Here is a 9,415-nt window from a genome sequence, read left to right on the forward strand (position 1 = left end):
CAATAACTCACATGGCCCTCTTGTAAAGCTCTGGCCAGCTGACCAATGCGGTCACCAACCATGCTCTGATCATTTTCAAGTTGTTATAAGTTGCTCGGCAGATTAATAGGATATTGTGCTGGGTTTCTCAAATGCACACACAATCATTTAATGCCATTTTCAAGGGCAAAAGGAAAGAGATGGGATGGCCCTGCGAGAGAACAGGGAATCAGAACATAATAAAGCGGACCGACCCTTCCTCCTCACCACCAAACAGCGCTCCCCAGCAGACCAAACGGGATCTCACGGCTACTACCTGTCCCACGGGAAAGCAACTGGCCTGTCATGGCCTCTGCCTCGCTCTCTCCATTTCATCCCTCCTCCAGCCCGTTTCTTCTTTACCAAGTCACCCGAGAGGTGGAGGAGGGAGGTGTACTAATCACCTCACTTGTAAATAATGTACACATTTCCAGCCTCATCCTAGTCAAGGCAACTTCTTTCTGACCTTCGGAACCTACTTTAATTTTCCAAAAATCTAGATAGACTTCCTAAAGGGAGAGAAAAGCCAGCACTTGACGTAGCGCTGCCTCCTGGATGGCTGGTTCAGGTGGAGGCTCACAACACCGTCATTTGGTCATATTTACCTAATGTCTTACCTGCTCTATTATCTGTGTTTTCAGATGTGTGCTGTTTTTGATTTTTAATTGCTGTTATTTACCAAATGTCTTACTCATCACATTATCTGGTTTTTCAGATGTGTCCTGTTTTTTATTTCCCATAAAGAGAGTCTAGCCTAGCAAAACCAGTGACTTGTTTTATAACCCAAATACTGTCAAACACTCCGGACCAGTTGAGCTCAGAGATTTCTCAGCTGTGATAGGTGTTTCTGTCTTTATCCTTCAGTTTTATCCAATGCTTTTTTTATGAACTAAATAATTGGCCTTCAAAGGAAAGTCTAAAACTGATGACTTATTTTATAAGGATAAAATATTTTGTTGTATCAAATGCCATTAAATATTCAAAAAGTCTATTTCAGTGGTACTCCCTAATATTTCTAAAAATAAATATGCCTTCACAATCTTTTGTGATATAAAGAAGCTACAATAGTGCTTAAATTCCCCAAAATACCCCTGTGGATATATGCAGCCTGTATGTCTATGAGAGGGGGTAACAAAGGAAAGTATTTCCCAAAAGTACAAAGTCAGTGATAGAGTGAATGAATAGAATATACCTTACAGAGTTTTGAATGTTTATTTTTCACATTTGCCATTCCTTTTTTTTCACTCAACTACTGGACAGAAAAATAAACCTGATTAAGTACTAAACATACGATTCCTTTAAGTGCTAAGTTTGACAGTTGATGTTGCTGACATTTTACTTTGACACTCTTGTTTTTCTGTGTGTGTGTGTGAAGGTACATCCTCATTCTTTCAAATGCACATTTTGGCTTTGATTTTCTTTCAATTATTTTTTGAGGGAGGCAATTTTTATGAAACCATGGCTAAGTCAAAAATTTGTGTTATTTTAGGCGGCACCCATAGCTCAGTGGGTAGGGCACTGGCCACATATGCTGAGGCTGGCAGGTTCGAATGCTGCTCAGGCCTGCTAAACAACAATGACAACTGCAACAAAAAAATAGCTGGACATTGTGGCATGTGCCTATAGGCTCCCAGCTACTCCTAGGGAGGCTGAGGAAAGAAAATTGCTTAAGCCCAAGAGTTAGAGGTTGCTTTGAGCTGTGACACTACAGCACTCTACCGAGGGCTACATAATGAGACTCTGTCTCAAAAAAAAATTGTGTTTTTCTAAAATATGAGTTCTATCATGGAACCCATGCAGTATAGGCAGCTTGAAATAACAATCAAGTGTTTGGGAAGCATGTGGCTAATGAATGTGTGGGACATTGAAGATTTGAGAACTTCTAGTCTGGTGATTTTAATCTGGAAAATGAGCCAGGTGGGCGACCTGAGACCAAGGGCTAATGATGAGCTGAAAGCTGTAGTGGAAGTTGAATCCATCTCAATCTGCATGTGAATCAGCAACAAGGTTTGCCCTTACTATTGCAACAGTTTGGGACCATTTAAAACAAACGGGCAAGGTAAGGAAGCTGGAGAGATGGGTTCCCCCACCCCCCCCGACCGAAACCAACGTTTAGAAGGGAACGCATCTTATGTTCTCTAAGACCTTCTCTTTAGTTGTGCTTTATACTTTATATAGCCCACTGTGTGATCATTTGAGTTGTAACTGGCACTCATGAACAGTACAAACTCAGCCAGGACAGGTTATCATAACAAAATACCATTGGCTGGGAGCTTCCACGACCAACACTTATTCTCACAGTTCTGGAGGCTGAAGTCAGGGTGCCAGCACAGTCAGGTTCTGGTGGGGGCTCCCTGGCTTGGTCCCCATGTGGTCCTTTTTGGGATGTGCACACACAGGGAGATATCTCCTCCTCTTTTATAAAGTTCTATTTTATTTTTAATTGACAGATTATAACCATTCCTGTTTAGGAGGTACGATGTGATGCTTTGATACAGGGGCACTCCGTGCAATGAGCAGATCAGGCTAATTGGCATATCCATCATCTCAAATGTTTATCATTTCTTTGTGGTGAGAACATTGGAAATCCTCTCTTTTGGCTACTTTGAAATGTGCAATACATACTATCAACTACAGGCTCCATTCAGTGCAGTAGAACAGCAGACCCTCTTCCTCCTGACTGGACGTTGAGTTCTTGTCCTCTTTTCTGCATAGCATTAATCCATCACGGACCTCCCCTCAGAACTTCATCCAGCCCAAATTACCTCCTAAAGGCCCTGCCTGCGAATACTGTCACACTGGGGGCCAAGGTTTCAACGTGCGAGTGGGGTGAGGACACACACCATCCAGTCTACTACATGTACCCTGAGTTGATAGGCCAGTTAGGCACCTGCTGCAAACTCCCAGTTGTGAGGGGTGTGTGTGTGTGTGTGTACTCAAATTACCAAAGGGACCTTTCAGATTCCTCTGTCTCAAGAACTATTTAAGAACTGACTGTTCTCAAAGCCATAATTATTAAGAAATAGCTTCATAATGCAATTGAAACAGGTGAAACTCCATGTGGTTATATTACACACAGATCAGAACCTATTCTGATTTAAAGTTTTTTCTTTCAACTTCAGGCCACCCATGAGGTCCCACAGAAATCAGAAGTCTGTGCCCTTCCGTGTGCTGAACACCCATTCCTTGGTGTGAGGTCCCTGGTCTGAGGGAATAAAAACACAGTCCCTCTTCAAGGAGCTCACAGCCTGAGAGGAACTCACTGTGAAACAAGATAAGAAATATGGAAACCATGGTTTGGCATTTGTAGCTTAGTGGTTGGGGTGCCAGCCACATACACTGGAGCTGGTGGGTTTGAGCCCAGCCCAGAGCCTGGTAAACAACAACGAAACTACAACCAGAATTAGCTGGGCGTTGTGCTGGGTGCCTGTAGTCCCAGCTACTCTGGAGGCTGAGGCCAGAGAATCACTTAAGCCCAGGAGTTTGAGGATGCTGTGAGCTGTGACAATACAGCACTCTACAGAGGGTGCCAAAAAAAGAAAAGAAAGAAAAAAATAAAGAAAGAAATACAAAACCGGCACCAACACCCCAGGACCTGCAAGCACAAACATCAGTCCCGGGGGAACCAGCTGGACAGGAGACTCCCGCTGCTTCCTGACACTCAGTTTCGCTTTTGTATGGATTGTGATGAATTCCTCCCCGCCTCCCCGCCCCCTTGGTTCCAGGGGTAAGACCCCTGAAGTATACGCCGTTCTGCACAACCTGAGCCTGTTAAACACAGGACTCATATTTTCCGTTCGGCAGAGGAACATAAATTGTTCCAGTGGAAAAGCAACCGAAGACCTTTGCTTGAAAGCAGCCCTCTGTCTCCTGCCCCTTCTCTCCCATCCAGGGCTGCTGTCCCTCCGCCGGGTGGCTGTCCTCCCAGACCTCCCGGTCCTGTCCTGGGCTGCTGCCCCCTCCACCAGGTGGCTGTCCTCCTGACCTCCGGGTCCTGTCCTGGGCTGCTGCCCCCTCCACCGGGTGGCTGTCCTCCTGACCTCCCGAGGTCTGAGGCCCACTCCTCCTCGCTCTCCTTCCCTCACTCCCGCTTCTGTGGCTGGAAGGCTGCCTGTCTGTCTGCACGCCTGTGACGCAACCTCTTGTCTAAACCTCCCCCCAAATGTCCAAGACTCTTAGAGCCTCCTGGACATTTACCCCTGAACTTCCAAAATGTGACATGTCCACACCTCACATCTGGGTCTTCCCACCCACAGCCCTCCTCGCCCGATCTGAGGACCCAGGCGAAACTCCCAGAGTCGCTTTTGATTCTTCCGTAGCTCCCTCACCCGGTGTGTCAAGAAATCCTGCTAGACCTCTGTTCAGACCTTCCCAGCAGATTGCCGTCCCTGCTGCCCCACGCTGGCCCGTCCACCACCTCCTCTTCCATGAGGTTAAGGAGGAGCCCCTTTGAGTGGCGCCGGATGCCACGACCGTCCCCAGCAACCAGCGGGACCCCTTAAGCCCCACAGGGTCACTTACTCGTGAGCTCAAAGCTGGCTGCTGAAAACCCCTTGCAACGGGGTTGCCCCTTCCACACGATTTAGACCTCTGTAGAGCTCTCTGATCTAATCTCCAGCTGCCGTCCCTGGAGTCCCTTTACCCAGCTATGCTGGCCTCCCTGCAGCTGCTCGGGCACACTGGAGCACCCAGTCGGGCCTTGGGGCTGGCGGTCTCCCGGCCTGGGACGCCCCTCCCGTGCCTCCACATGCCTCACCCTCTCGTGACCTTGGGTCTCTCCTCAAAGGCCGCTTTCTTAATGAAGCCTTTACTGACCTCCTTATGTGAATTCAACCCACCCCTTCCACCCTACCAGTCTTCCTCACCCTACACTGGCTGCCCTTTTCTTTTCCCACAGACTTTGTTATCATTTTATATGATTTTACATGTGTTTGTCTATATATATATCTGCATGTATGTATATTTAAATGTATATCTTCTTCCATTGGAATTTATGTTCCACAAGGACAAGCATTTTTTCTAGCAGTGGAGTCTTGCTATGTTGCTCAGGCTGGCCTCCAACTCCTGGAGATCAAGCAGTCCTCCTTCATCAGTTTCCTGAGAAGCTGGGACCATGATCGCCCACCACAGTACTGGGGTTCATGGACAGAGACCTTTATCAGCTGTGGTCTATAATGAGGTCCTAGAATAGTTCCTGGCATATGGTGGGTTCTAAATAAATATTTTTAAGATAAATAAAAGAAAAAGAAAGTCAATCTAAGGGTAAACCTAACACACATAGGAGCTATCTGAGAGAACTAGATCTAAAGTCTTGATCAAACCATGCCTGAAGCCCACATTATTGTTAGGCTTTTTTTAATGGCCTAATTCCCTTATTAAATTTTGCTTTTTAAGCCAGCTTGAATTAAGCCTTCTGTTAATTACTAGCAAAGGCATTCTAAGAGATACAGAAAGTGAGGAAATCTTTAGGGACCTCATACTAGGAGGAACTAAAAAGATGACAAGGATCTCCTACTCCTTCCTTTTTCAAGTGATCTACACTCTCTGTCTGCATTTCTCATCACTCTAAAGAGGATCCCATGCCTAGCACTGCACTGCACTTAGGCCCTCAGGTCTCCAGGATCTGCAGAGTGGACACTGTTCTGCTTGTGTGTCCGCCCTGCAGAATTTACCTTCTCTGCATTAGCCCCACTCCCATCACGCCTTCTGTTCTACTTGCCCCTGCATTTTCCACTTTTTTCCTGGAATCTCCTATCATCCTCCGTGATGGAGGCTGGACATCTCATAAAGGTTGGTGTTCTCTAGGGCTGTGTCCAAGGACCATGTCGCTCTACAGTTTTTCTGGGAGCAATCTCGTCCAGTAAGTCCCATGCCTTAAAGCTCCATGAGCGTCTCAGCCCTCTGATCAGACCACCCATGGCTCCACAGCCCAGCACATGACTCTTCTTAATCTCTCACAGAAATCTAAAACTCAGTGAATAGAATTCGTTTGCTCCAGAATAAACTTCTGCTTGACTCTTCATCATTTTCTCCCCACACTGGGAGTTGGTTCTGCAGCCTCCTCTGCTTTAGACAAGAGCAGCTGCTTCCCACCTGGTCCCCCAAGCTCAGGTGCCATTCTCCGCCTTAGTTCATTAACTGTCTTTATCACGGGGGACAGTACCCCACCTAGGGGGCATTTTGAAAATGTGGTGGAGAGAGCATTTTTGATCATCACAATGAGTGTGGGGCAGTGTGAGCAGTGAATAGCCAGGGGACCTGAGGTGGACGCGAGTCTCACACACCTCTCAGATTCTCACTGGTCATGGGGGCAGTACTGCCCAGGCCCTGGCACATCCAGATCCCTTTCTCTTTACTTCTGCTTTATAATTAGGGCCTTGGGTTAATTCTAAACCTAAATCTTATGTGTAGATCAGTTATATTACCTGCGAATATCATTCCAACACAATAAAAATGACATAAACTACATGTTATAAAAAGGCTGCCCTCCTCAGATAAAGTCTAGAGCCTATAGTCCATACCACAGGCTGCCAGCTAGTGGCCAGCACACTAGTGGGTATGTTTTGTCTGACCCAGGGTCACCAGATAATATACAGGACACCCAGTTAAATTTGAATTTCAGATAAGCACCCAATTATATTTTAATATAAGTATGTTTCAAGCCATAGTTGGGGTATACTTATCCTAAAATTATTCATTATTTATCTGGTATTCAAATTTAACAGACAGGCTTGTATTTTTATTTGTTAAGTCTAGCAATCCTAGTTTTTTGGGTTTTCTTGGATTTTTTTTGTTTGTTTGATTTTGTTTTTTACAATATCTAAAATCAATAGATTTTACATTATACTTTGAATCTCCAGAGTTCTTTTAAGATTCAGGAAGTCTAGGTGTGGACTTCTTTTCTGTACAGGGACAGTCAGTGGGGCCAGTGGAAGCCAGTCCTTTTACACAGGGTCAACTCCACAGTTCACGGCAACTCCACTGCAGCCCCTACCCCTGTGCTCCCCACACTGTGACCAAGCAATCTCATCACTGATCAGAATGTTTCCTGTCAGTAGCTCTTACAGCTGAGAGGAAGGGAGATACTCACTTACTCATTTACTGCACCCTTAAAAATGGGAAAAATAAAAGACAAGTCAGTACAGCCACACGTCCCACCCCAAAGAAAACAGGAGGAAATACATTTCTTTGAAGAAGTGAAGAATTTTCCTGTGTGTTCTCTTACCTTGAACCAGCTTCACCCAAAGTCTGGGAAATATTTAAATTTGTGATGTCTTCCCTAACTATTTTCAGATTGATTTAACTAAAGCTGCATGTCGCTTTGCTACTTAAGTAGAGAAATCCTTCAGTAGCTCTCTATTTTCTCAATTTAAAAGTCCAAAATCCTTTAAAATGACCCCAAAGTTCCTCCTGGCTTCATCTGTCCATCCTTCCACTTGCTCTCAGATAATCCACCTTCAAAAGCTTTAAATTATTTTTGTATATTAACCTGTTCTCTTGGTCCTCCCTGCATGAAACCTCCTGCTTCTCCTCTCTCAAGTGTTAGCTCAGGCATCCCCTTCTCTGAGGAGTGAGTCACCATTCCCTAACTCCCCAACCCCAAGCCTGGGGTAAATCTTGCTTGTGACCTGTCTTAACTCATTCACCCCCACTGCCCTGCCAACTGTCAGCTAATTGCAGTTAGAGACCTAGATTTATTCATCATTGTAGCCCCAGGGCCTGGTACATAGTAGGTAGGAGCTCAATATATATAAAATTGGAATTGTCAATCAAACAAAAAAGAGAATTCCAGGCAATAGGAACAGCATGAGTGAAGTCATAGAAGCAGGGCAGACAGTGTCATGCTTGGGAAACAGCAAGAGGCCAGTGGGCTGGTACACTTCACTTGGTGATGTAGCTGAGGTGAAATAAATCTGGAAAGTTGATGGCATCAGACTACAAAGGTTTCTGAAAACAAAGACCAAGGAGAGTGAGCTTTCCTTTCTTAGGCATTAGAAGGCCAAAGACAGGTTTAAGTAGGAAAAACATACAAGAAGATGTGTATGACAAGATCAGTGATAAGATAGAAATTCCACATTTTTCTCTCTTCTTTGCCTTAATTTTTTCCCCTTGCAGTGATTAGACTTGGGAAGATGGAGAGATAGCTCACAGGAGGGAAGAGAATGTAGTGATTATAAAACGCGGTTTGAGTCACACATGCATGAGGTTTAAATTGTGGCTGGAGAGAATTTTGCTCACACAAATTTTTTGCTACTTCTGGAAGGAAAGAAAAGAAAAGGGGAAATTGTGGTGGAAAAAAAGAGTTGACTATTTTTGCTTCAAAAAGGACAAGTGATATTTCCTGATGCCTCCTAGTCCCTGACTGTAAGTAACATTTCTTTGCTTTCCTCCTTCCTTAAATTGGCCCCTAAAATAACTGTGTTAGGGCTGTGTGAGGGAAAGGTCATCTTCATTTGCCAAGGGTCTCTACTCAAAACACTCCGGTCTCTGAGGCCACCGTGAGGTGACTCGGACGCAGATGAAACATCTGGGCATTGGCTCCTCTCTAGCCAGATTCTCCTGTCTATATTCTGTTCCATGGAGTTCTGAGGGGGTTGGAGCCACACCGAGTGACTCACTGCCACAAAGAGGACAGGGATTGGTGTGGCTCCTTCTCACACCAGTAAAGGCTTGTGAGTCTCTAACAAAGAGAAGAGTGTGAGCGAATGGAATGTTTACTGGTTTGGGGGCATCCCCTGCCAGACAGCAACATTTAGAAAGTTGAAGAAACTGTTTATTGGGACTTAGGAACTCATCTCTCACCGCTGCTCTGCCTGGCTTCATTTTAACTTGAGAATGGCAAGATTTCCTTTGTTCTGAAGATGGAAAAAAGATCTTTGAAAACCACCAACCTAAGTCAGACCCCACATTTTACATAAAAGGAAATTGAGGACCCGAGAGGTTAAATGGGTTGAACAAGGCAAGTGAGCAGTGGACTTGGGACTAGAACTCAGGTGTAGCTGGCTCCCAGCCCGGGGAGATGCTGTGTCTGGGAGGCCCCAAGGCTCAGACTGTGCAGGGCTGTGGAGCCAGCTGGCAGCTGGCAGCATTGCCAGTTAGCCAGGACCTCCCTGACTGCCTTCCACTTACCAGCCGGGATGGGGCACCATTGTGACCCGAGTCTGAGGGCTCAGGGATACTTGGACATCATAGACCTGCCACGCCTGCTGTGTGGCCAGTCTCAAGTCCCATGGCCTTCTTACTGTACCGTGCAAACCACCACATAACCTAGCAGAGTTAATTTGGGAGAGAGCCCAAAGGGTGTTGGGATTTTTTCTGAAAATGGTTTTATTTTATTTTATTTTTTTTTTTGAGACAGAGCCTCAAGCTGTCCCCCTGGGTAGAGTGCCGTGGCATT

The sequence above is a fragment of the Otolemur garnettii genome, unplaced genomic scaffold (assembly GCF_000181295.1).
Source record: "Otolemur garnettii isolate 467f Iridium unplaced genomic scaffold, OtoGar3 scaffold00081, whole genome shotgun sequence".
Taxonomy (NCBI): domain Eukaryota; kingdom Metazoa; phylum Chordata; class Mammalia; order Primates; family Galagidae; genus Otolemur; species Otolemur garnettii.